Here is an 8,144-nt window from a genome sequence, read left to right on the forward strand (position 1 = left end):
AATAAGTCTGGGAGTGGTGGTACAGTTGAGAAGTTTCCTGTTTAGTAGAGTATAGAAACAGCTAGAGGACGTATAACATACTCATTGTATTAGTTTGAACATTGAAGTCAGTATTTATATCCAATCTATTTGATAAGTATAGTGTTCTCAAATAGAGTTTTTAGATTCTGTATATATAAACCATTACTGTTGATCTGCTTTGTCTTCTCATGGTGTAATCTTAAAAAAAAAAAAAACCTGAGTGTTCTTGAATTCACATGTTTAATAAAGTTCATCCTTGTACATTTTTTAAAAAGCATTGACCACTGGGAGTATTTTCCTTCTGAAATCAGTGAATGCTATCTCTTCAGGGAATAGTGAGTACTAGATTAACAAGTATTGACCTGGCTCAAGAAATAATGTGAAAGATAGGAGTAGATTTTTCTATAGAAAAGGTGCTCGTGGGCTCATTGGCTTAATTTAAAGAAGATTTGTCACGATAGTAGCAAAACAAGCCATTTCAGTAAATGACAACTCTGGTAAAAATAAAGTCTTTCCTCAGCTGAAGTATTTTTAAAAATTTGTGACACACAAATTAACAACTCCCCAGAAAATTAAAATGAAGGAAATTTTAACAATACCAACAGGGAGAAAGGAAGACAATCTCCAAGAAAGTTGAAAATTCAGGGCTGTTGTTTCACCTTTTCATTAATGTCACTTTGAGAATAGAACTTGGGTTGTTACACAAGGGGGGAGGTAAAAGGAGCTAGTGTTTAAAAAGATACTACTATCCAGTGTTACAAATCAGTTCATGGGTAATTTCAGTCCTGGATGGAGGATGTTTCCTCAATTTTTAGTGCTGTGTGGATCAAAATTAAATATAAAGGAGCTTCCATATTCATGTTCTTCAGACTTTTTTGTGTGTGTGGTAAATATATGTACAACAACTTGCCATTTTAACATTCTTCACATGTACAATTCAGTGGCATTAATTGTGTTGGTATCATGTTCAGCCATCACCATTACCTATTCCCGAATTTTCCCATCACCCATAACAGTGTCCACTCAGCAGAGTCCTCCTTTCCCCCTCCCTCCCACCTGTCCTCCCTCTTCAGACTGTTGAGCCTTCTGAACACCATTTTATAATGGCAGATACCTCCCCTAAATATTCTAAAAATTAAGGCAAAATAGTCATTTTTATGGAAAGATTAATAAGGTAAGTAGTTAATGCCATTTCCTATTACTATGGAAATTCCCGGAATGTTTAGCTTTTTTCCATTGTCAACTTTTTAAGATTTTTGTTGCTCAGACTTTTTTTTTTTTAATTGTACTTCATGTGAAGGCTTACAGAACAAATAGTTTCTCATGAAACAGTAGTACACATATTGTTTTCTGACATTGGTTAACAACCCCACAACATGTCAACCCTCTCCCTTCTCGACCTTTGTTGTTGTTGTTGAAAGTATACATAGCCAAAGATAGACCATTTCAATAGTTTCTGCATGTACAGTTCAGTGACATCAACTACACTCTTGCAGTTGTGCTGCTGTTCTCACTTTAGATGAAGGCTTACAGAACAAAATAGTCTCTCATTTAACCGTTAGTACACGTGTTGCCCTATGACAATGGTTAACAACCTCAGAACACATCAACACTATCCTTAACTCAACCTTGGGTTCCCTATCACCAGCTTTCCTGTCCCCTTCTGCCTTCTGGCCCTTTTCCCTGGACTGCTGTGCCTCACTAGTCCCATTTGGTTTTATGGGGCTGTCCACTCCCCGGCTGAATGGTGACCCTTGGAAATCACTTCACCATTGAGCTAAAATGGTGTCTGGCGGCCATACTCTCGGGGTTTGTCCAGTCTCCTCTAGGCCAGTAAATCTGGTCTCTTTTTTGTGAGTTAGAATTTTGTTCTACAGCCTTCTCCAGCTCTGTCGAGAACCCTTTGTTGTGATCCCGGTCAGAGCAGTCAGTGCTGGTAGTCAGGCACCATCTAGCTGTACTGAACTCAGTCTGGTGGAGGCCTTGGTAGCTGTGGTCCATTAGTCCTTCGGACTAATCTTTTCCTTGTATCCTGTTCTCTTCACACTCCCTTGCTCCCAAAGGGATGAGACCAGTGGAGTATCTTATGCTGCTCACAGGCTTTTAAGACCCCAGACGCTACTCACCAAGGTAGAATGTAGAACATTGTCTTTATAAACTGTGTTATGCCAATTGTATTGCTCAGACTCTTGAGATAAAACTATTTAAGGGTGTTTTCATTTAGTAAGCCTAGACATTTAGAACTATTAACAAGCTGCAAGTACTGGTTTTTTAAACAGGCTGCAGCTTTGTAGCATGTTTAATGAAACTTTTCCTTATAAGGAGATGATTATGGTTGTCTTAATGACCTAAATAAAAATATGGTTCAAGAATGATTTTGCCAAAGAATTAAGCTTATTATTTCAAAATCTGAACAAAAGTCATCAAGTGATAGTGATAGCTTGCTCTTTCTGGCATCTGCATTTTAGGGAAAAAATGATGTTACAAATGTCAGAATAGTGATTGCATAAAATTGTGAAACCCACAAAACTTGTGGGCTTAGGTTTTAGTAATTTCAGCCCTACGCGTCACCAGAAAGTTATTTATCTTAAGAGACTGTGGCCAGATGTGGCGAGTAATTCTAGCTGCCATTGTCTGCAGATGTATCGTTTCCACCTACTTTTGTGCGTGCTGTCTGTGGTCTCTAAAAGAACAACGCTGTCTAACACCAGGCAGAAATGTCAACTCTCTGTTCAGTTTTTTCCTATGTTCTTAGAACTGATGTTGCTGTTTCCTAGTTTTGTCAAATTACCTATCTGAACTGTCATCTTTTCTTGAAAGGTGGGTATTATCACCCATGTACCAGATAAGTAATCAGAATTGGTTAATGCTGTGTCAGATTACAGCCAGGTTTTCAACAAAGTAACCACAAAGGTCAGTGCTGAGGTATTTAGTAAATAATGACATTTTAGTTACTAAAGTGAAAAGGCATGATCGTAGGAAAGCAGTTGCAAATTGGGTGGGAAAATTATGAAAGTAAAGTTTAGAAAAGAAAAGTGATTGAAAAATAGTTCAAGAGCTTAATTTGATCAATGGCTGCTAATTTTTTTCCCCCTCAATAAAAGAAAGTGAAATAAAAGAATAAAATTATTCTCGACCATTGTTCTCAGTGCTTTAAAAATTTAACAAAACAATATATGGGAAAGAGTTCAAAAGGATGAGCAAAATAAAAACTGATGTGGGGAGTGTGTAACTAATTTTTATAAGGTAGAAAAATGACTAGAAAGCCTGACTGCTGTATAGATGAACAGATGTAAATGGTTTAGAATTTCTGTTAAACACCCACAGTGTACAAAATAGGAGTCCTGGTGGCATAGTGGTTAAGTGCTATGGCTGCTAACCAGTTTGAATCCACCAGCCACTCCTTGGAAACCCTGTGGGGCAGTTCTACTGCGTCCTGTAGGATCACCGAGTCAGAATTGACCGATGGCAACGAGTTTGCTTTGGTTTTGTATGTACAAAATACCCTTTTGTATTTAACACATCACATTGACCTCGCTCTGAGCAGATTCAGACCCGATTAAAGCAAATTTTTGAGGAAAGTATCAAGTTTAGAAAATCGTAATCCTTAAGGCAGGTCCCAAACCCATTGCCATTGAGTCTTTCTGACCCATAGTGACCCTGTACAACAGAGTAGAACTGCCCTATAGGATTTCCAAGGCTGTAAATCTTTTATGGAAGCAGACTGCCACATCTTTCTCCTGAGAGAAGGCAGATAGTTAAGGGAATAATTATCTTATAGATTTATCTCAGGAAAGATGTGCATCAGGGTTGTATCCTTTCACCATACTTAATCTGTATGCTGAACAAATAATTCCAGAAGCTGGGCTATATGAAGAATGAGGCATCAGGATTGGAGGTAGACTCAGGAACAAGCTGCCATATGCAGATGACACGACCTTGCTTGCTGAAAGTGAAGCACTTACTGATGAAGATCAAAGACTACAGCCTTCAGTATGGATTACACCTCAACATAAAACAAAAATCCTCACAACTGGGCCAATAAGCAACATGATAAACAGAGGAAAGATTGAAGTTATCAAGGATTTCATTTTACTTGGATCCACAACACCCACGGAAGCAGCAGTGAAGAAATCAAAGGATGCATTGGGCAAATCTACTGCAAAAGGCCTCTTTTAAACTTAAAAAAGCAAAGATGTCACTTTAAAGACTAAGATGTGCCTGACCCAAGCCATGGTGTTCTCAATCACCTCATATGCATATGAAAACTGGACAATGAATAAAGAAGACCAAAGAAGAATCGATGCCTTTGAATTATGGTGTTGGCGAAGAATATTAAATATACCATGGACTGCCAAAAGAATGAACAAATCTGTCTTGGAAGAAATATAGCCAGAGTGTTCATTAGAAACGAGAATGGCGAGACTTTGTCTCACATACTTTGGATATGTTATCAGGAGGGACCATTCCCTGGAGAAGGACATCATGTTTACTAAAGGGTCAGCGAAAAAGAGAAAGACCCTCAACGAGATAAATTGACACAGTGGCTACAACATGGCCTCAAGCATAACAACGATTGTGAGGATGGCACACGACCAGGCAGTGTTTTGTTCTGTTGTACAGTAGGGTCGCTTTGAGTCAGAACCGACTCGACGGCACCAAACAACAACGGACTGATCTAAAGAAAAGAACATGGGTGATTAGCTGGAGGGTCAGTGAAGTTGAGGGAGTCCCTCCATGAGATGGATTGACAGAGTGGCTGAAACAATGGACTTAGAAACAACAACAATTGTGAGGATGGCACTGGACTTGGCCAAGTTTCGTGCTGTTACACAAAAGGTTGCCATGAGTTGGAGCCTACTCGATGGCAACTAACAACAAGATTCATCTCCAGTTCTAAAACTGGAGGAGGCCAATGTGACTCACTTTAGGAGGAAACCAAGAAAATGAATCAAGGGATGGACTTCTTTCATCCTGAAATCAGAAGGGTAATAACCCAACCTGTCAACTACGGGGGTGCATAGCACAAACTAGAAAATTAAAAATCAATCTGATAATTCCTCTCCTTTTGGATCAGATTTTTTTGCATGTGTTCCTTATCTACGTTCTACTGATGATGTATTTTATATGTGTGTTTAATTATATACTTGACCTTTGTGTAAATTCCTTCTGTAACTTCTCCGAAGACTAGCATATGATCCAGGAATGACTCCAACTATGACAAGACTGGGAAAGCAAATCAGAAACAGATGTATGGCTCTATAGCCTCACGTTATTGTTATTTTAGCCCTGTCCTTAAGAAAAGGAGCAGGGGAGTGGGGAATCCAGCCACCCCTGGGTTTCTCTAGACATTCATCTCAATTGTTTTTTACCCAGTAGAAGTTTCTTTGTTTGTTCTGGCATGTTGCTGATCACTGTCTTCTGTACTCAAATGTTCTGATCAAAAGCAAAACCAGTCGCAATGTATGTGTATGTATATGAATAATCTTTAGATCAGTATTAGCAATACTCTTTTACAGTTTTCCCCAAGATTTGTGCAATGAATGCTTGGTGTTCTGTGTGTGTCCTTTCAGTCATTTTAATTTGTTATTTTACAGTTATTTTAAATGACCATATCAAATGTGTATTCCTTGTAAAGAGGAAACTGTCGTTATCAATTTTATGTTAAAGAAGAGTTTTAAACACCAGCTTTGTTTATAATTGCCAGAAATTAAAAGATGTCTCTTGGTAGGTGAATGGATAAACTAGATACAGTCAGGTGTTTTCAGCAATAAAAAGAAATGCGCTATCAAGCTGTGAAAAGAAACGGAGGAATCTTAAATGCGTATTGCTAAGGGAAAGAAGCCAGGCCAAGAAAGCTACATGCTATATAATTCCACTTATATGACATTCTGGAAAAGGCAAAACTGTAGAGATACTAAAAAGATCAGTAGTTTCCAGAGGACCAGAGGGAAAAGAGATGAATAGATGGCACACGGTGTTTTTTGGACCGTGAAACTATTATGTATGATACTTGTACACACATGATGTTATGCGTTTGTAAAAACCCATAGGACTGTACAACACAAAGATCACGCACCTGGCATTTATTGAGTGGGTGCTCAATAACTATTAAGTGAATACATTTAAATTGCATTTAATTTGCTTTCTTGAGAAAACATCTAAGCCAAATACTTAGCAAGAATGCCTATTTTCCTAGGTGTGACACATTTTCTTTGATTGGGGTGGCACCAAATGGTAAGAAAAGTGAAATGCCTCATTTCTCCTACAAAATCTCATTTCAGTACCCGTCTCCAATGGAAATGTAATGTAAATGAAGGCAAGACTCTGACCCCATGCTTCAGGCTCATAGCAGCCCTAAAGGGATCTTTAAATACTGACCTGATGGACTTTGTAGTTCCATTGCCTAGAATGCATATCCCAAATTTATTCATTCTTATCAGGCCATCAGAAGTCCCTCCTCATTCTACAAAGGCTTGTAGTTGTCAGGTGCTGTCAAGTCAGTTCTGACTCATAGCAGTTCTACGTACAACAGAACAAAACACTGCCCAGTCCCGCATCATCGTCAGAACAGTTACATTGGAGCACATTGTTGCAGCCACTGTGTCAATCCATCTTTTCCAGGGTCTTCCTCTTTTCGCTCACCCTCTAATTTACCAAGAATGATGTTCTTCTCCAGGAACTGGTCCCTCCTGATAACATGTCCAAAGTACATGAGACGAAGTCTTGCTAGCCTCGCTTCCAAGGAGCATTCTGGCTACACTTCTTCCAAGACTGACTTGTTCGTTCTTCTGGCAGTCCATGGTATGTTTAATATTCTTCACCAACACCATAATTCAAAGTCATCAATTCTTCAGTCTTATTAATTTCCAGCTTTCACATGCATTATTAGGTGATTGAAAACACCATGGCTTGTGTCTTGGTCATCTAGTGCTGCTACAACAGAAATACCACAAGTGGATGGCTTTAACAAAGAAGTTTATTTCCTCACAGTCAAAGTAAGCTGAAAGTCCAAATTCAGGGCATCAGCTCCAGGGGAAGGCTTTTTCTCTCTGTCGGCCTTCTTGTCTCCGGTGTTCCCCCAGACTAGGAGCTTCTCTGTGCAGGGACCCCAGTCCAAAGGACACGCTCTGCTCCCAGCACTGCTTTCTTGATGGTATGAGGTCCCCAATTCTCTGCTTGCTTCCCTTTCTTTTTATCTCTTGAGAGAGAAAATGTGGTGCAGGCCACACCCCAGGGAAACTCCCTTTACACTGGATCAGGGATGTGACCAGGGTAAAGATGGTGTTACAATCCCACCCTAATCCTCTTTAACATAAAATTACGATCACAAAATGGAGGCCAACCACACAATTCTGGGAATCATCTCCCAGCCAAATTGATACACACATTTTTGGGGGGACATAATTCAAACCATGACAGCTTGGGTCAGGCTCATCTTAGTCCTCAAAGTGGTATCTTTGCTTTTTAACACTTTAAAGAGATCTTTTGCAGCAGATTTGCCCAATGCAATGCATCATTTGATTTCTTGACTGCTGCTTCCGTGGATGGTGATTGTAGATCTAAGTAAAATGAAATCCTTGACAATGTCAATCTTCTCTGCATTTATCAAGATGTTGCTTATTGGTCCAGTTGTGAGGATTTTTGTTTTCTTTCCGTTGAAGTGTAATCCATACTGAAGGCTGTGGTCTTTGATCTTCATCAGTAAGTGCTTCAAGTCCTCTTCACCTTCAGGAAGCAAGGTTGTGTCATCTGCATATGGCAGGTTGTTAATGAGTTGCCCACCAATCCTGATGCCACATTCTTCTTCATATAGTCCAGCTTCTTGGATTATTTGCTCAGCATACAGATTGGATAAGTATGGTGAAAGGATGCATCCTGGATAAGAATGGTGAAAGGATGCAGCTGGGATGCACACCTTTCTTGATTTTAAACCATGCAGTATCCCCTTGCTCTGTTGAAATGACTACCTCTTGGTCTATGTACAGGTTCCTCATGAGCACGAGTAAGTGTTCTGGAATTCCCGTTCTTCACAATGTTATCCATAATTTGTTATGGTCCACACAGTTGAATGCCTTTGCATAGTCAATAAAACACAGGTAAACATCTTTCTGGTATTCTCT

The sequence above is a fragment of the Trichechus manatus genome, unplaced genomic scaffold (assembly GCF_000243295.1).
Source record: "Trichechus manatus latirostris isolate Lorelei unplaced genomic scaffold, TriManLat1.0 scaffold00058, whole genome shotgun sequence".
NCBI classification, from domain to species: Eukaryota; Metazoa; Chordata; class Mammalia; order Sirenia; family Trichechidae; genus Trichechus; species Trichechus manatus.